Below are 19705 nucleotides of genomic sequence, written 5' to 3'. Positions count from 1 at the left end.
ATCCGACAAAGAGAGTATTGTCTTCCTTGAACTTGTTCGATCTTGGTCGATATAGTTCCTTCAGGAAGACCATTACTCACATGGAACACTTTCGGATGAGTAAGCCGGAGCGTAGCCTTAATCTGCCACCTCTTAAAGTGCACACCGGTAAACTTATCCGGCCTCGGTGCATCAAGCAAAACCAGCCATAGTTAACTCAGGAAATTGCCTACAATTAGGTTTTTGGATTGTTGGATAATTAGGCACAATTTCCATGATTAATTCCAGAATATAAAACATGATGGCAGGAACTACTAACATGTGAAACTCGAACATACTAGATGCATTAATCAACATGAGCAAGCAGCAGCGCAAACAAGTAAAGCATCCATCGCTAAACGGATCGAGATATGTCGCACGTACCGATCCGGTGGAGGTGGCGGTGGAGGTGTAGCGGATGATGTTGCAAGCAAGTAACGTTGTTGATGACAACGTTGTTGACGACAGGGGCGACGGGTCGAAGTAGACGGCGTTGAAGACGACGGAAGGCAGCACCGCCCGACTTGGACGGAAGGCGACCCGTGATGAAGAACTTGAGCAGGCCGCGCGAGCGCTTCCCAAAACCCAATCCGCCCTCTCCCGTACAGGATCGCAAGGACGAGTGGTTCCGGAGACCTGCTCTCCCGTTCGCCGATGCACGTCGGCGCGCGGGATGGAGTAGGCTACGATGGCGGCGCAAGCGAGAGAGGTGGAAACCCTAACTCGTGTATTTGGTGTGTTTCTCGCGGTAGCCGGGCAAGAGATTATATAGGCTCGGGAAACCCTAGGCAACGTGGGCCACGCCCACGTCGCACGAACGTTTCGAGTCGGTTACGGATAGCCCACGATCCGGGAGCGACCCGAACCGACTAACTGTGACGCGTCCGTCTAGGACTCTGTTCGTTTTCCTGAGCTGCAAAAAGTAAGGAAAGTCTCGGCTCGAGGCTCAATCCACTCACCACGAGCGCGGCGCGCGTCGTGACGTGGCGAGCGAGGAGGAGGAGGAGCGCGCGTGTAGCACTCCTATTCTCACTCACTTACTAGTGGTGAAACAACCCACCTTATAAGGTGGTCTAACTTCCTCCCAACTTTCCATGTGGGACTAAACTTCCCACCTCTTGCCACTCACTAGTGAGCTGCCACCAACTTGGGCTCAAACTCACAAGGCTGCCACTAAGTGGGCTTTGAGATTTATAGGGAAAATCTGAAATCTAGTATGGGCCACTAAAAATGGGCCCAATATTTCAACAATAGCTAGGAATGGAAGGCACCGGAATGACTTGCACTCCGGTCGAGTGCTCTCCATTGGCGGCACAATCCGCACGTCTGGCATCCAGCTTCCTACGCAGAAGCATCAACATCATTAGGGTTCGGGTAAGGTCGCAGCAGAGTAAGGCGGGGTATCTGGGTCTCGCTTGCTCAATGACATGATCAGATACACGGAGAGTTTCCGGCGTCAATGCGAGAAGCCGAGGAGCAAGGAGGTGCACAACGACTGCTGCTCACTGTGGGAGGCTCGAACTGGTTCACATAGGACCATATTCGTACAAGTTTGTTACGACACAACTCAACAGCCGCCGATCACGCCTAGAGTCGTACCTCTATCGGGCATAGGATTGTCGTAACTCGTAAGTAAAGCATGCACTTCCGTCATTCGTAATCACCATCCAGTCTGCTGCCATCGTACTAAAATCGTACTGTACATGATTCCATTCGGATGTGAGGTGTAGTTCCGATCGAGGCTCGGAATGCAGTCTTGTTGTGGTTTGGAAAATAATATGGCTGATGTATCTCTCTTTCCAGTGTTCACTGTTCAGCTGTGTGTGATGTTTTGGCTGCAAAAAGGTGATACAATTGTTCAAGGTGATGCTGCTCTGTTGGAGCATGCTACTGCCTTTTACAAAAATTTATTTGGTCCAATGGCTGATTCTGGGATCAGATTGAGAGATGATATCTGGACAGATGAAGAGAAACTTAATACTTTGGACAATACTGAGCTAGATAAACGTTTTACCTTAGAAGAGATCAAAGATATTATTGATGACATGGAGAAAAACAAGGCAGCTGGTCCTGATGGCTTTCCCATTGAATTCTTTCAACACTGCTGGGAAATTATTAAGTTTGATATTCTACATGTCTTCAATGATTTGTTTGAACATAAAATTGACTTGGATAGAATCAACTATGGAGTTATCACTCTAATTCCCAAGTCTGCAGATGCTGATGTCATTCAAAAATTCAGACCCATTTGTCTGTTGCAAGTCTTTTTCAAGATAGTGACAAAAACTTTGACTGCTAGAGTAACTCTTGTGATGAGTAAGCTTTTGCTGCCATGCCAGACTGCTTTCATCAAAGGGAGATACATCTCTGATGGTGTGATGCTGCTTCAGGAAATTTTGAAAGAAGATCATTTCAGAAAGAAACAAGGTGTGGTGTTGAAGATTGACTTTGAAAAAGCATATGATAAAGTAAATTAGGGATTCCTGTTTGACTGCTGCAAACAGAAAGGTTTCAATAGTAATTGGTTGAAGTGGATCAGGAAATCTGTTGCTGGTGGGACCCTCAGTGTCAAAGTTAATGACAGAGTGGGCCCATATTTTACCAGTCATAAGGGAGTGAGGCAAGGTGATCCTTTTGCCCCCTTCCTTTTTAATATGGCTGCTAACAGTTTAGCTAAAATGGTTCACCTGGCTCAGAACAGTGGACTGATTACAGGCTTGGCTGATAACTTGATACAGAATGGGGTGGCAATTCTTCAGTATGCTGATGACACCATTTTATTGCTGCAAGATGATGTTCAACAAGCAGTCAATCTGAAACTCTTGCTTTATATTTTTGAATCCATGTCTGGATTGAAAATTAACTTTGAAAAAAGTGAAGTTATGATGATTTTGGATGATGATACAAAACAAAATTTCTATGTTGAGTTGTTCAACTGTCAGAAAGGCAGATGTCCCATCAAATATCTGGGAACCCCAGTATGTGCTAGAAGAGCTTCTGTATCTGACATGAAATTCCTGGGAGAGAAAACTAAGAAAAAAATGTGTGGATGGATTGGCAATTCCATGTCCATTGGAGGGAGGTTGATTAAGATTGATGCTTGTCTAGCCAGCACTGCAGTTTATCAGATGTCTCTGAGGCTTTTGCACAAGACAAATATAGAACAAATGGACAAACCTATCAGATCCTTTTTTTGGGCTGGTAGTGCTGATAAAAGAAAGTATCATTTTGTGAAATGGAGATGGATCTGTAAACCAAAGCAAAAAGGTGGTTTGGGAATCAAGGACTTGTCCAAATTCAACATTAGTTTGATGTGCAAGTGGTGGTGAAAACTGGAACATGACACTGGACCCTGGCAAGATTTTATGAGATTGAAATATCTTAGAGGAAAAGGCATTTATTATGCAAGAAAAAGACCTGGAGACTCTCCCCTTTGGTCTGACATGTTGAAAGTTAGAGATTTATACATCTGTGGTAGAAGAATGAAGGTTGGTAATGGTATGTTGACTAGCTTTTGGGGAGATTCTTGGTGTAGCACAAGTCCTCTCAAAGATATGTTTCCTGTGCTATTTGACATTTGTAATGAACAGAATATCACTGTGGCTGGGGCTGCTATTATGGGATGGAGATTCTCATACAGAAGATGGCTGACTCCTGATCTCATCATACAAGAGGCTGGTCTGATTCAGCTGATGAACCAGACGAATCTGTCTCAAGAAAATGATTCTCCCAGATGGAAATGGTCAAAAAATGGTAGCTTTACTATGAAGTCTATGTATAAACAGATTTGTGGGAGTGGTAGAGACAGATCCTTCAAACATCTTTGGAAAAGCAAAATTCCTCTGAAAATTAAAATCTGGCTCTGGTTGATCTGGCATAACGTTATTGCTACAAAAGACAATCTTCTCAAACGCAACTGGACTGGGGCTCCTCATTGCCAATTTTGCAATGAACTAGAAACCATCAACCATCTCTTCTTTGGCTGTTCTGCAGTCAAGCTTGTCTGGAGTGCGGTTGCTACTGCTATCAATTCTCCCACTCGTCCTGGGAGTTTTTCACAATTCTTTTGGTGGTTTCCCAAGTTTGTTCCTGCCAGTCGTAACATTCAAATTGCTGGCCTGGCAGCTATTTGCTGGGCCATCTGGAAAACTAGAAATAGAGCATGTTTTGAAAACAAGCTGATTAGTTCTCCCCTTGACTTAATCAGTTACGCTGCTGTGTTTATGAATTATTGGTCAGGTTTGCATGGTGAACAAGATGCCTCTGAGCTTCGTGCTGGTGCGGATGGCCTCATGCGCCTAGCTGCGGCGGCTGGAGCTAGTGCTGCTGGAAATCCTGGACATGGCAATCTACTCCAGCTGGAGAACAAGAATCCTGATGATGTTAATGACGGCGCCGCCTCCTGAAGACTTGATGATCGCTTTAGAGTTGCCCCTTTTGGCTAGCTAAGCCTGTTTTTGGTTGTTCCTTTCATGACTCCCCTCGGCTGTAGGCAGAGATTTATGTCCCTGGCAGTTAAAACTTGTGATGGCTTGTAATAGTTAATCATGAATGCTAGCATTAGGCGGCGATCCTCTCGCTTTGCTTTTTCTTTCGTGAACAACTCTGTATTTTCGTTATCTTCTTGGTAATGAAAATCGATTCCCAGGTGGGTCGTTTGGAAAAAAAAAAGGAGGCGATTTTGTTTGCTGTTTTTTTCGCTCCATTCGTCACGCATGTGTTTACGGTGTAGACATGTTTATAAATGCAAAAGGTATCCTGTTGGAGAACGAACTCGGCCGGTGAACCTAGTTTTAGTCGGAGACAGCTCGTGCTTATCTTTACTATTAGTTTGGGATACGACCGTGGTACGTCGTACTTACCGAGAGTTAGCGATCGGACGAGCTCCTGTCCCCTCGCTCCTAACCAATTCACATCGATCGATCGTACTCATGGACTGCTCGCGTTCACGTCGCTCGATCGTCGCATCCATGCATGGGCCGATCGCGCCTCGCACAGATGGGCCACATCCTCGCTTAGGGAAAACATGGGCTACACCCTCGCTCACGGAAAACAAGTCCAACAAAGAAACTATTACGATCTGAGGAAAAAATATATATATCGATCCCCTAGCAGTACCGGCAACGCAGACAGCAGGTAGGCACGGGGCGCGGCGCCGAAGTACAGGAGTCGGAGCAGGGCAGGGCCGCAGCACCGGATTACAGCTGAGGGCACGGGGATGTAGGCGGCCGTTCACGGAGGCTAACAGAAACAAGGCAACGAACAGCCTCGATCCATGAGACAATGAGGACAGAGGTCATGCGGACCAGCGACGCACCGGGCCGGAGCTAGCACAGAAAAGGAAGGCCAGCACGAGATGGATCCAGAGGTCGCGGAAGCTTCCTTAGTGACGCACTGCACGAACCACTGCGACGGGTGCAGAACCGGCACGGGGGCCAGCAACCTCGCCGTGCCCAACCTGGACAGCTAGCACAACAAAAGCGAGCCTGTATGGTGGAGCAGAAGGCCAGCACGAGATGGATCCAGAGGTTGCGGAAGCTTCCTTGGTGATGCACGCACTGCACGAACCACTGCCGAGTAGGCGGAGGAGCTGGAGGCCAGAAACGTGGCTTCGTTTCTCGCCGGAGCTGGAGATCCTCTGTAAGTTTCATGATTTCCTGATGCAATTCGTGTGATGACTGAAGAAGACACCCGGACAACGACGACGTGAACATAGCTGAGGAGATCAAGCAGGATTCGTGTGGTGATTCATGCCAGGACCATGGTAGAGGTCGCAGGCTGAAGCAATATTATTTATACTCATGATTCCAAAGATTCATAATTTTCTGTGTTCTGTATGTTGATTTATTTTCAGATCTCACCATCAGCTATCTTAGTGCTAGCTTCAGTTCATGGAGATATCTCCTTTTCTGGTTCAGAGTGACAGGTCAATGGATGCAGACCAAAGATGCATCGGTGCATACAAAATTATTTTGGTCCGATGTGTCCCAGCTCCAATTATCTCATCCATAGCTGATCAAAAAATTGTTTATGAATTGGGATTTCCCCTGTCTCGTTGCTTGATTTCCCTGTAATGCGGGCTCATTTCTTTTCTCATGTACCTGGCCAGATGTGCATGAAATCAAGCATGGTTGAAATATTTGCCCACAACCATGCTCTAAACATTCACTCTACCGTAGCAAAGCACGGGTATTGTGCTAGTAGCTAACAGATTCAGACCGTCGAGGCCGCACAACTATAAGCCGCACCGTTCCGGCTCGGACTCCTCATATCATATCTTAGTGGATATATTGATCCATCCACTGTACGCAGGCAGGAGAACGCCAGGCCGCCACGCGCCTGCATCACATGCATACACCACGATTCACAACAGCCCTAACTCGAAAATCACGATGGCGACTTCACCGATCGACGAGGGATGCCCCGTGGATCTACCATGCCCCTGGCTACCAGACCACATCGTCGTGGACATCTTTGCGCGGCTGCCGGCCAAATCAGTGGGCCGGTGCCGTTGTCTTTCAAGCGCCTGGGCCACCACGCTCTCCTCGGACGACTTCCAGGATCGCTACTACCGTCTCGCCAACCGCCGCCAAAGCCCTAAAGTTGTCTTCTTCCATTACGCCGACCCCGAGGGGCAACAGATGTGCGTGTGGTCGCAGGACTGCCCTAGTGGAGAATCATCGCGCATGGACGTCCCATGCCCGACCCCGACCACCATCCGTAGCAGCAGCGGCGCCGGCAGCGTCCTGCGGCCCATCCCCTACCACGACCGGCCAGTCATCCGAAGACAATTTACGCTCAGAGTAGTGCCTTTGGTTTGTCAAATTCTAAGATACCTGTACAAATTACTTTATGGGCCCGTTCAATCTTCTCGGCCGATGAATCGATAGTCATGCTCGGCCACTGCAGACGTCGGTAAGACTTTGAATGGTGGTGCCCTGATCTCAAGAAAAAAGAAAGGCGGTGGCCCCCTTCGCCTCGCCACACTTCAGTGTCGTGGCCTTGTCGTGCTTCAGACCATGGGAGGGGTAAGTTACCTGTGCAACCCATCGACCGGGCAGATGACGACACTCCCACGAGGCCGGGGCCGGATAGAGGCTCAAGGTATAGATCAAAATTGTGCGTATCTATACGGGTATTACGAGAGCCTAGGACTCGGCTACGATATCCATACGAAAAAATACAAAGTTGTGCGCATCTACTACAGGGGATATGATCTTCAAGGGCTCCCTAGGTCTGCCGGGTGCGAAGTTTATATTGTCAACTCCACGGTAAGGTCACGTTGGCAGCCAATCCGAGAGAATCCACCAGCTTGGGTCAAGTATGACCGACAAAGTGTCTTTGCACAAGGGCACATGCATTGGTTGGCCCAACGGAAGATCAACATCTCTAGCAACGCACCTATGGGTGAGATAGACATTATCTCCTTTTCGCTCGCTGACCATACTTTTGGAACTGTGGAGCCGCCACTCGGTATGGAAAGCTTGAGTTTGTCCAAACATGAGTTGACAACTCTTGAAGGTCACTTATGCCTCTTTTCCACCAAGGTTTCTCAATCCTCGTGTTACGATATCTGGCAGCTACCTGAATATGGAGGGCGTGTCTGGAATTTCCGTTGCCGGATCGACATGGGCAAGGTGTCACCAGATATCACCGACAGGTTTGTGAAATGCTTGTTACACCCGCTCGCCATTATCAACAATGGTCGTCGCATCCTCTTCGCACAACCCAGCATGGCCTTTGCGTACAACTACTCTCAGATGTGCGCATATGACTTGGTGACCGGTCACGTTGATGATATCGACAGTGGCAGCACCATCGTCTATCACTGGATCATTGGCACGATAGACGCTGTAGTGTTTGAGGAAAGCATCATCTCCTTTGGGCGGGGTGATTCTGACCTATGACGGACTAGGTATGCCTTAAGGGCATGTACAATGGGGTGACGTCAGCCTTCCCTTACGGCTGCCACGTAGGATTTTTGCTTAGTTGGAGGAGAGAGAATGAACAAAGAGAAGGTTGTCTTCCCTTAGCTAAGGGATGATCTCTTATGAAATAAGAGAAGACTATTTTCCCCATTGTACGACTTGTCTTCCCTTAGACACACAATTTCCTACTAAAAATAATTAATTCTTATTTATTGTAAGGGATGACAATAAGAGATAGTGCATTGTATCATTACTATTTACCGTCTTCTCTAAATGACGTGGACTACTAAGAGAAGACATATCTTCCCTACCATTGTACATGTCCTAATAGAGCTGATTTCAAGACTTTTGGGTCGTGGTTTATTTGATTTCACATTGATGGTTCGAAAACTTATTTTTAGTACGTGAAGGAGTTTGCTGTGTAATCCATACTTAATCTTTTTTTTCGAGGATGACGGGGGGACCCCCACCGTTTGTTATTCATATCTCGAAGAGGCTACGGAGCCAGTCTATATCTCTACTAATAAGTTACGGATCGGTGGTTGGTAGGTCAAAAAACTTATTAATTTTTCGTCCGTCAAATAAACCGATCTGAATCTTTACTAAAACGATCCCTATTCGATACATAAAGAAAACCAGATCTGGATTATCCGTCCGTCCGCCTTGGCGCTAAAAAAAACCCGGAGATAATCCTCACGTCCGTCCACGATACGGCTAAAAAATCCGGGAGGGAGTCCTCCTTGATGCTTCGCTTGGTCCGCTTCGTATGGGAAAAACTAAAACTCCACCAGGAGACACGGAAATATTTTTCCTGATTAAAAGGCCAGCCCTACGTTTGTTGTTCCTGCACGCACAGGCGCGAACTCCTTTGGGTCAGTTTCCTCTTTAGGGCATCTCCAACGGGATGATGTAAACGGACGCTGAGCGATCGTTTGTGTTCGACGGGCCTAAAAATGCGTCTGGTACTCTCCAGCAGGGTGACGCAAAGTGACCGGGTCATTCGCGGCGACACAAATCTGGCTCAAATATGCGTCTCGGATACGTCTCTGCGGACGTGCAAACTGTCCGCTCGCGTCTAGCGGACATTTCGTCTGGCCCGCTTGGTAGTGACCCAGCATCGATGCGTCTTCTCAGCGGCACCAGTACTGGCGCCGAGGTGTCGCTTCGGCAGTCTGCGGCCGCGTAAATGGTGATGCCTCGTGTGTCGCGCTGCCGTTGCCTACCTCTGCGCACAAAGTAATGGCGATGCCACGCGTGGCACGGCCGTCGACCTGCCTCCGACCTATATAAACAGGGGCGCGAGCATCTCATCTCCTTCCCACTAAACCCTAGCCGCCGCACAACCTCCACCGTAGCGCCACTGCCGCTAAGCCTCCACCGGAGCCACCATGAGCACTGCCGGCCGCGGCCAGGCTGCCTCGCCTCCACCTCCACCTCCACGTCCCCCGGCCTCGAGCTCCGACGAGGAGTTCGATGACGACGACAGCACGAACGACATCCTCGACCCGGTCAGGAACGCCAAGGCCCTAGCTGAAGCGGAGATGGAACGCCGCAGGGCGGCGGCCGCCGCAGCCACAGAGGACTCCGACTCCGACGTCTCATGGTCTTCTGATGACCCTGATGCGCCTACCCAGGAGGAGAAGGCGGCGGAGCAGAGGGCTACAGTCCAGTCCTTCGAGATGCTCAAGGATGACGTCGCCAACGCGAAGCTGCGGCAGTGCCTGCTAGAGGACGCGGCGGCGCACCGAGCCCTAGCGGCCGCACGGGAGGCGACGGAGAAGCAGACGAGGGAGCGACGCAACGATGGAGCCGGGCCGTCAGGCAGCAAGTAGTCTAGCCTTCTAGAACTACTTTGTATAGTTTGAATGTATAGTTTGAACGTGCTATTTTCTATGTTTTGCAAATCTAAAAGTGGGTCGCCTCGCTGGAAGGAGCACACGCAGACGCAAATGGACGCGCGGACAAAATATGTCAACGGGCGACAGAAACAGAGCACACGACCATTTTTGGACGTCCAATATGCATCGCTCCGGTTGAAGATGCCCTTATACGCATCTATGCGACTATGCGAGGCCTGTGCCGGGCTGCCAGCGTCAACGGCGCCGCATCAGAACGAGGACGTACGTGTTGCGGGCGAGCGAGCGCGGCAAACGCGGCGTGTAGTACAAGGACTCGACTATCGTCTCCAGCTAGAGCTGATCCTCCAACACGAGCTACGCCTACAGCCTGAGCTCCTCAACCGGCGGAAGATCCTCCATGCCGTCGGCGTCCTCCCATTCGGCCGAACTACCCCATGATCAGATCTCGAGGTTGGCGCCTCCTGCCAACTGAAGTCCCCGATGACAGATCTCGAGGTCGGTGCCGCCTGCCGCTATACACCATGGTTATACTTATATAAGGTTATCTTATCTAAACTGCTAATTAATTGTATGAGTGGTAAAACTCTGCCAAGCTTTTGCTCTTAGCAAATATGTATGTATGATCAGCTATTATAATAACTAATGTTTGTGTTCATCTTAATTTGCACCCGTGCCTCCGTCGAGACCCTTGACGGTTTTCAAACTGGATTATAGGTGAAATTAGAATTATTTTCTGATGTTACCAAACTGATGATCGTTGGAAATTGAATCTTACGTGTGTGTAATTACATGTATACGGCGAGGACAAGAAGTTTAAGTCCCGCTTCTTTTTAGCTTCTAGAATGGCTTCTCCTAGAAGCTACCTTCCACCAAATTTTTCTAGAAATCCATGTCCGAAATTTATGTAAATTTCTAAATTATTATTGAAAAAGTTTAGAAGTTTAAACGGGCTTCTAAAAGAAGCTGGGAGAGGGTTCCTTCTGGGAGAAGCCATCTTAAAAGCCGAAAAAAGCCCCCTAAGCATGATAGCTAATGAACCAAACATGAGACATCACCTCTTATTAAAGAAAGGGAATAACTATTCAATAAAAACAGGTACATTTTATTATTAAATTGATGTCATATGATTTTCCATATTAAAAGACTTAAATTGTCTTGCGATTTTACATTACATGTTTAAAATTGAATGTTCGTTCATTTAACTTGATGTCGTAGCAACGCACAGGTTCTGTGCTACTGTACAACAAGGTGAAAAACATGGGGGGGGGGGGAGAGTACAACAGCCGCTACACATCCCTAATACAAGTGAGAAAATAAGACCGGAGCTGGTCAAAGGGGGCCCTATCGACGAGCCGGTACCGCCATCTCCAGAGGGCAAGGTCGTCGCATACCCTCCTGAGGACAATGGCCAGTGTAGTAGAGCAAGCATTGAAGACAAGATCGTTCCGGGCCTTCCAGAGGCCTCAGAGGACGGCACCCATCCCGGCGTGCCAAATCGGGGCATGGATGGGGAGGGGGGACTGCAGCTCCCACACAGAGAAGTCCCCTGGGGGGATCTGGACAGCCAAGCAGCGCCAAGTCTCTCTCGCAAGGCAGCAGTCGAAGAAGAGGTGTCGACGGGTCTCAACCCGCGGGCAAGCCGCGCACACATCCGAGGGCGCGCAGCTTTTGTAGAACAGGTTGGTCCGAGTACTCAGGCAGTCAATGTCGGCAAGGTAGGCGAAGATCCTCAGTTTCGTGGGGAGGCGCAAAGCCCACGACCGGCATGCAGAAGCATCTTGAGGGTGAACGGGCGAGAGGAGCCGGTACGCCTACCTGGTACTGAAGAGCAGTGCAGCCGGAGAGGCCAAACTCCTAAGGTCCGGGCCCTCCCTGAAGGGAGTGGCGTGGAGGTGCTGCAGGACCAGGCAAAGTTCCCCCTCCACCACCGAAGAGAGCCGAGGCTGTAAGTCGAGGCCGCGGGAGGCCACCGTGGCCACCGAGGCCAGGGGACGAGTGCAGTGGGAGTAGAGCGCAGCGAACCGCTTCGCCAGCGGGTCGCCTAGAAACCACCTATCGTGCCAGAAGGAGGTAGTGTTCCCGGACACCACCGTCACCCTGGTGATAGCCCGGTAAAGCGGAAGGCACTCCTCGACGATCCTTCTAAGGAAGGAGGGGGATGGGGAAGACTCCCCAAGGTCTCGACCTGCATGTGAGAAAAACCAGTTCTTCCAAGGTAGGGGGTTAGGTTGGTGGAGTTTATGGATAAAATTAAGCAACAATATCATGTTCTGCCGGTGAAGGTCCTTGATGCCGAAACCACCCTCCTGCTTAGAAAACATAACCTTGTCCCAAGCAATTAGACAACGAGCACCAGAACAGGAGTCTTTCCCAGTCCAGAAGAAAGCCCGGCGCCTCTTATCCAGACGCTCTATAACACCCTGAGGAAGCAAATACGAGCACATGTAGTAGGTAGCAAGGTTATTCAGCACAGCATTACACAAGACAAGCCTACCCCCGAGGATAACAGAAGAGCGCGCCAACCAGAGAGACGATGGTCAAAAGAATGGATAAGCCGAGCAAAGGCCGAGGCCGGGAGCTTTGTTGGCGAGAGGGGCAGCCCTAAGTAAGGCTAAGGGAAGGAGGAGATGGCGCATCCAAGTTCCAACGCCATGGAGTTGGCAGCGGCAGGTTCCACGTGCATGGGGACGAAGCAGGACTTGTGAAAATTGATGGCAAGCCCAGTAGCATCGGCAAAATCGCTAAGAACTTTTTTCAAGCAGGCAGCAGCTGCAAGATCGGATTTGCAGAGGATGAGGGTGTCGTCGGCATATTGGAGGACGGGGCAAGGAGAGTTGTGGTCCACTGGGTGAACCAAGGAGCCATGGGCCCGATCAGTCCGAATGAGGCGTTGGAGAACGTCCGCAACAATGATGAATAAGTACGGGGAGAGGGGGTCACCTTGACGTAACCCATTTTTGCACTGGATCCAGGTCCCTGGGACCCCATTCAGGAGAATAGCGGTGTGTCCAGTACTGAGGATCTTTTCCATCCATAAGCACCATCTGTCATCAAAAACCCGGGCATGGAGGATAGCGAGAAGGCTGGCCCAGTTGACCGAGTCGAAGGCTTTGCGAAAGTCTATTTTGAAGACAATGGTGGGTTTTTTTCGAGCGTGGCAAACCCTAAGAAGGTCAGCGGCGTACACAATGTTATCGGAGATTCGTCTCCCAGAGAGGAACCCAGTCTGGTCAGCGTCGACGAGGGAGTGAATAGCTATTTGCAGCTTGTTGGTAAGAACCTTGGTAATGGCCTTCATGATGCAACTCTAGAGGGAGATGGGGCGAAAGAGCGAGGGATGGTGGCTGACTCCGTTTTAGGGAGGAGCACCAGGAGGCCCGATTGATACGGGTAAGGTCAATGGAGCCATGAAAGAAGGAGGAGAACACTCCAAGGACGTCGGGGGACACCACATCCCAAAAGATCGAGTAGAAGGCTGGACCGAAACCATCGGGGCCAGGCGACATAGGCATCCCCAATGGGCTTGCCGAAGAAGGTACCCGAGGTTTACTGAAGGCCCACGACCCGAAGTTTATGAAGCCCGGAAGCCCAGTTATGAAATAGTTTTGAAATATAGAGTTGTATTAGGAATAATGACTTGTAACTTTTACAGGACGAACTCAAAGAGTCTCTCGGACTTTGTAACTTGTACATCACGAAACCCTCGGCTCCGTCTCCTATATAAGGGGGAGTCGAGGGACAAAGAGAGGATCAAATCATTGTCCACGCAACCCTAGTTTTCATAGCAGTCGAGTACTTTTCCGGCTGAAACCTTCGAGATCTACTTGCCCTCTACTTCCAACAAAACCCTAGTCTACAACTTGTAGGCATTGACAAGTTGACACCTTGTCAATTGGCGCCGTCTGTGGGAACTAGAGGCGACAAGGAGACGATCTCGATGGCATCACCAACATCTTCGGCAACATCGACAACGTCCTCAGTAGCAAGCAACGCGATGGATAGAGGTAAATAGATCGAAACTGTTCTAGCCGATTTTGTTCCTCACCCGCCCTCCCATTTGGATGCATATGCAAATCTGGAGGAGCCCATGGAGATGAAGTTCGGAAGGTTCCACTTCCACGTCGGGCAGAAAGGATCTTACCGTCTCGCGATACCGGATTCATCGAAATCAGTCAAAGTCGATTCCGATTCTTCGGGATCGGTGTCGTCGCTCGAGTCCGACGACGAAGAGATCTCGTCGACAATCTTCATCAAGCCCGCTTCAAGCGGAAAACTCGTCAAGATCTTCAGCAACATGTCCTTCGGGTCGTCTGCGTACTCAAATATAAGCAGCGGCTCAGACAGCGTCGATACTATCGGCTTCATCGACCAATCCACTTCTGTTCGGGAGGTCCTCGCCGATTTATACGATGGTTTCACCGACCCTGATGAAAATCAAACTTCAAAATATCATCAAGTTTATGTGATTGGAGAGTCAAGTCGACCGGAGGCAGAAACGTCGAGGCTTTCGATGATGTGGGAAATCCATACGTCGATCCCGCTGACCTTATGCGAGGTTTAGGCACCAAATATGTCGGGCCTGCAACGCGATAGATGGTGCAACTCCCACAAGCAGCCTGGGACAGAGCCGCAAGAGCCATGAACAACACAGAGCCGATGAATACAACTGCAACAGCTGAAGAGTTGCAGGCGTACCAATATAAACTTGCCCGTGCTGGGCGAGAACTCGAAAAACAGAGAATTGAACTTGAAAAGAGGAGAGCCGCCGCTTCCGCGTCAAGCAGGCGAAGAGCTGAGTTGAGTCGACAATCAGGAACTTCGGGGGATAATCACATAGACGCCCGCAACAGGGGAAGATCTCGGATGCAGAACATACCTGAAGGCGAGAGGGAGCATTTGATCCAAAACCTCGACATGTCTTTTATGTCAATAGACACGAGAGGGAACATTATCCCTAAAACACCGGAAGCAGGATATATGGCGACACAAGCATACATACTGGCAAGTAGGCCACCTGCTGTAGATCCATGAGAGGCATTGTATAACATGGCCATGGCAGGAGTTGGAGTCATGGGGACAGCGTTTGCAGGTACAAGTACTCCTCCCGAAGGTACTGCAAGACAAAATAGTCCACGACCTACAGTGGCAGCGCAAGATCCTCCAAGAACGTCGGCAAGAGATACAACGACACATGCGCGGGTTGACAGGGCGCGACAAGAAAGGAGGGAACGTCGGCAGTCACCTGAGGAAGATGAGGAGGATATGTGCGGTCTCCCTTGTTTTACTCGACGAGTTCGCAAAATGCGGGTCCCGTCCGGATTTAAGTTGCCTGACAACTATAAAAAGTTCGACGGGTTGCAAGATCCTGAGGACTGGCTAGTAGACTACCTGGAGACAGTAAAACTGACGGGCAGAACCAAAGCAACGCCTATGCAAAGCATCCAGGAGCACCTGAGTGGGGCGGCGCGATCATCGATAAAAAAGCTACCACCTGGATCTATCGACAGCTGGGAAACCTTTGAGGACATGTTCGTAAAGAACTTCTTATCCACATGCAATAAACCTGCGTCAATGGAACAGTTGAGAGCCTGTCGACAGAAGTATGATGAGCCGATGAGGATGTACATCCAGAGGTGGAACATTATCAAAAACTCGGCAGAAAACATATCTGACGAGAGAGCGATAGACGCTTTTGTCGCGGGGATCCGAAGGAAAGATCTGATAGATGATTTGGGAAGGACTAACCCAAAGACAATAGCTGCACTCTTCGAAATAGCGAATCGTTGGGAGATGGAGAAGATGATGTCAACAACAAGCGACATAGGTCGCCTGAGGAAGTTCGTAATCGAAATATTCAAAATAGACGGCGTTTTCTCGCCAGTTTTCAGAGTATGACGTTCCCGGCCAAATATCGGCTGGCTTCCGAGGAAATAATGGAGGAAATAATCGAGACGATTATCAAAAGAGTGGTGAACAGCGCAGTGATTACAGGGATAGTCCGCGCCCAAGCAGGCAAAATAATGGTCCAAGGTTCCAGAGGTCGTATATATCTCCCGAAGATATGATGAACGGACCATGCCTAATGCACTTTTACCTCGACAACAACGGGAAAAGACAGTCGGGACATTTGCAGAAGGACTATCGAACTTTCCAAGTACTGAATAGGTACGCAGGGCATGTCAACGCACATGCAGCAAATAGAAACCCCCAGGGGACAAGGAGTGAGATCCACCTGCCACCTCCTCCCGCAATCACGGACTAAAATCGACACCAGCTACGAATAGCGGCAGCTCCAATGAACGGTCCTTATATCAACACCAATGGAGAGGTCTCGATGATTCAGAAGGGTAGGCCATCCAATAGAGCTCAAAAAGTAATTTCTCGGCAAGTTTTTATGGCTGAAAAATGCCTCCTCCAACAGTTGAGTATCTGAATTGGTCGGGACAGGACATTGGCTTTACCATAGCGGACCACCCACAGCAAGTTCCTCGACCAGGGCAGTCTGCTTTGATTTTGTCGGCGGTAATTGCAGGATTCGATGTTTCTCGGGTGTTTATAGATGGAGGCAGCAGCTTAAACCTCATGTATGCAGATACATTAAGGAAGATGAACATATCATTGGCAAATCTAACACCAACCGACACGCGGTTCCATGGTATCACACCTGGTAGGCCAAGTTACCCATTGGGAAAGATCAATCTCGACGTTCAGTTCGGAACCCGAGAAAATTATAGAAGAGAGAAGTTGGAATTTGAAGTTGTGGATTTTCCGTCACAGTATCATGCTTTGCTAGGACGACCCGCGTATGCCAGATTCATGGCGGTACCACACTGCACGTACTTGTTTTGGAGGCTCCCTGGACCTAAGGGCCCGATTACAGTAAAAGGAAGCTTCGCACTAGCGGATAAGTGCGACAAGGATTTTCATCGGCTGTTAGAAACTTACGGGATGCAAGCAGAATATCTAACGTCAAAACTGACAACTGACTACGACGTGTTGCCAGATGGAGGGAGGCCGCTAAACGAACCAACCTTTGATACCACCAAGAACTCGAAGGAAGTGCAGATACACCCGACAGATCCTAAGAAAACAACAGCTATCGCCACAAACATGGACCTCGCATAGGAAAGCATGCTCATCGAGTTCCTCCGTGAGTGCTGGGAAATCTTCGCATGGTGTCCATCTGACATGCCAGGATTACCCAGGGAACTTGCCGAGCACCCCCTTAACTTGGATCCATTGGCCAGGCCAATCAGATAACCTCTACGGCGTTTTTTGGAACCAAACCGCAAAGCTATGCTGTCGAAAATTAATCGACTCAGAGAAGCTGGATTTATCAAAGAGATACACACAGAGGCCACGTGGGTAGCAAACCCAGTCCTTGTCCCAAAGAAAAACACAGAGGTCCTTCGCATGTGCGTCGACTTCACGTGTCTCAATAAACATTGTCCAAAGGATCACTTCCCCCTCCCAAGGATCGATCAAATTATCGACTCCACGGCAGGCTGTGAACGTCTCTCCTTCTTGGACGCATCTTCTGGTTATAACCAGATTCGACTGAAAGAAGAAGACAAGGTCAAAATAGCTTTTATAACACTCTATGGCGTGTTCAGCTATAGAATAATGCCCTTCGGGTTGAAAAACGCGGGAGCAACATATCAGCGGATGATGCAGAAGTGCCTTGCCACTCAGATTGGCAAGAACGTTCAAGTATACATTGATGATGTCGTCATAACAACAAAGAAAGGGTCAACTTTGATCGATGATCTCAAGGGAACTTTTGACAACCTCGACAAATTCTTCCTCAAGTTGAACCCGACGAAGTGCTCTTTCGGCGTTCCTGCGGGAGAACTTCTCGGGTTTCTGGTGTCAGCAAGAGGAATCGAGGCTAACCCGGAGAAAATTCAGGCCATCGTGAAGATGCGAAAGCCAACAAAGTTAAAGGAAGTACAACAGTTAACTGGGCGAGTCGCAGCTTTAAGCAGATTCGTCGCCAGGCTAGGAGAAAAAGCGTTGCCATTATACGCCTTGATCAAGCAGGGAGAAAAGTTCGAGTGGAACGAGGAAGCGGACAGAGCTTTTGAGGATCTCAAGCGCACAATCTCGACACCACCAATATTGGTGGCACCCAAGGAAAAAAGAACCTATTCTGTTATATATCACGGCCACACCTCAGGTGGTCAGCACAGTACTTGTGGTTGAGCGAGAAGAAGAAGGAAAACTTCATGGAGTCCAGCGTCTGGTGTACTCCATTAGCAAAGTTTTGTCGCCTTCAAAACAGCGGTACCCGCACTACCAGACGTTAGTGATGGGGATATACCCATAGGGGGTGGGTCGCCAGTCCCACTCGCCGTGAAGACGGAGGCCCAGGCGGACCGCCAGTCGCCCAAGCGACTGGGCCCTAAGGCGACTGGGCCGTGGTCCCAAGGAGAAGATCTGCGCGACTGGATAAGGAGGTTGCTTGCGATAGGGGGTGGCGAATCCCGGAATAGTAGCAGTTGTTATGATTCGGAGTTATCTCCATGTAACCCTAGATCGGGGGTGCCTATATAAACCCCCGACCTAAAACCCTAGAGGACACATTACTCGAGATCCAATCTCCCTCTGTAAGCTCTTGGCGTAGCCGCCGACTGAGCCCCCCCCTTTGTAATTCTCCACTGAGCAATAAGATCTAGCAGGACGTAGGCCTTTTACTCTCCGGAGGGGCTGAACCTGGGTAAAACCCTTGCGTCTTGTGCACCTCGACCCGCAGATGGCTGTGTCTCCTTGCCCCCGTATCAACGAAGTGCTACCCCCGGTAGTACCTGCCGTGGTTACATCCACGACAGTGGCGCCCACCATGGGGCATGGGGAATCAAGCCTTCGAGCTGCAGCGAGGCCCTACTCGCCTACACGCCGGCCAAGTTCGCCTCCACGCCAACCGATCGCCTCCGGCCGGATGATCGCCACGGGCAGCTTCTTCCACATCCAGCCAAGCTCTTATCGGCCGGCTTCCGCACCCCTCACGCATGCGTGGATGGTGCCGGTCAGCACTATCAACCTCTTCGTCGGGCTCGCCAGCGTCAGCGACCCCACTGAGCCCCGTCCGGGCTAGCAGCACGACCCCTTCGCGCCAGGGCAACTCCTCACCGCCATTCTCCCAATTACCGGCGAAGTCTACGTCGAGGGCGAGTCGGCCCTGGAGGATGACGCCGACTCGGCGACCACAGCTCTGGTCGCCGGGTGCCTGTAACATCCCAATTTTCAAATAAAAGAGAGAAGAAGAATTCCAGAGATCCAAATTTGAGAATCAACAAAAACTTTTAATTTGCATATAGTGCCCTGCATAGGACTGGTGCATTTTGAGTGATATGCCATGATGATTGTTATATTGTTTATGTGATGAACTCTAAAACCCTAAAGTGATCAAGTGATGATCACCAATCAAATAAATCAAAAAGAGAAAGAAATCAAATATTAGTAAAACCCTAAAAACCCTAACATATGGGCTATGCCATTTTTGCAAATTTGACCCTAGACCCATTTGATCTTCACCAATACTTGTAATATGATATTAAAGAGTAATTACAACTTTAAGAATAAAAAATATACCATTTAAACCAAATTCAAAAATCAAAATGTGATCACATGAGATAATGGTCATTTTTGACTTTTATATTCTGGTCACCACTTTGAGCCTCTCTATTTCAAGATTTCTGAACTAAACAAATTCAAATCTTTGCATGTCATCCAAGTACACAACAAGATGAACAACTTTTGTAAAGATCAACATATCAAATTCATTTTGGATCAAGAGTTATGATCAAGTGAAGATGAGACATTGAAACAGATGTAACATTCTCAATTTTTCAAATGTGATCAAACCAGGCCACCATTTGACCATCACTTGCCCTAGCATTG

This window comes from Lolium rigidum, chromosome 3 (assembly GCF_022539505.1).
Source record: "Lolium rigidum isolate FL_2022 chromosome 3, APGP_CSIRO_Lrig_0.1, whole genome shotgun sequence".
NCBI classification, from domain to species: Eukaryota; Viridiplantae; Streptophyta; class Magnoliopsida; order Poales; family Poaceae; genus Lolium; species Lolium rigidum.
Note: the sequence above shows the minus strand (reverse complement) of the source record.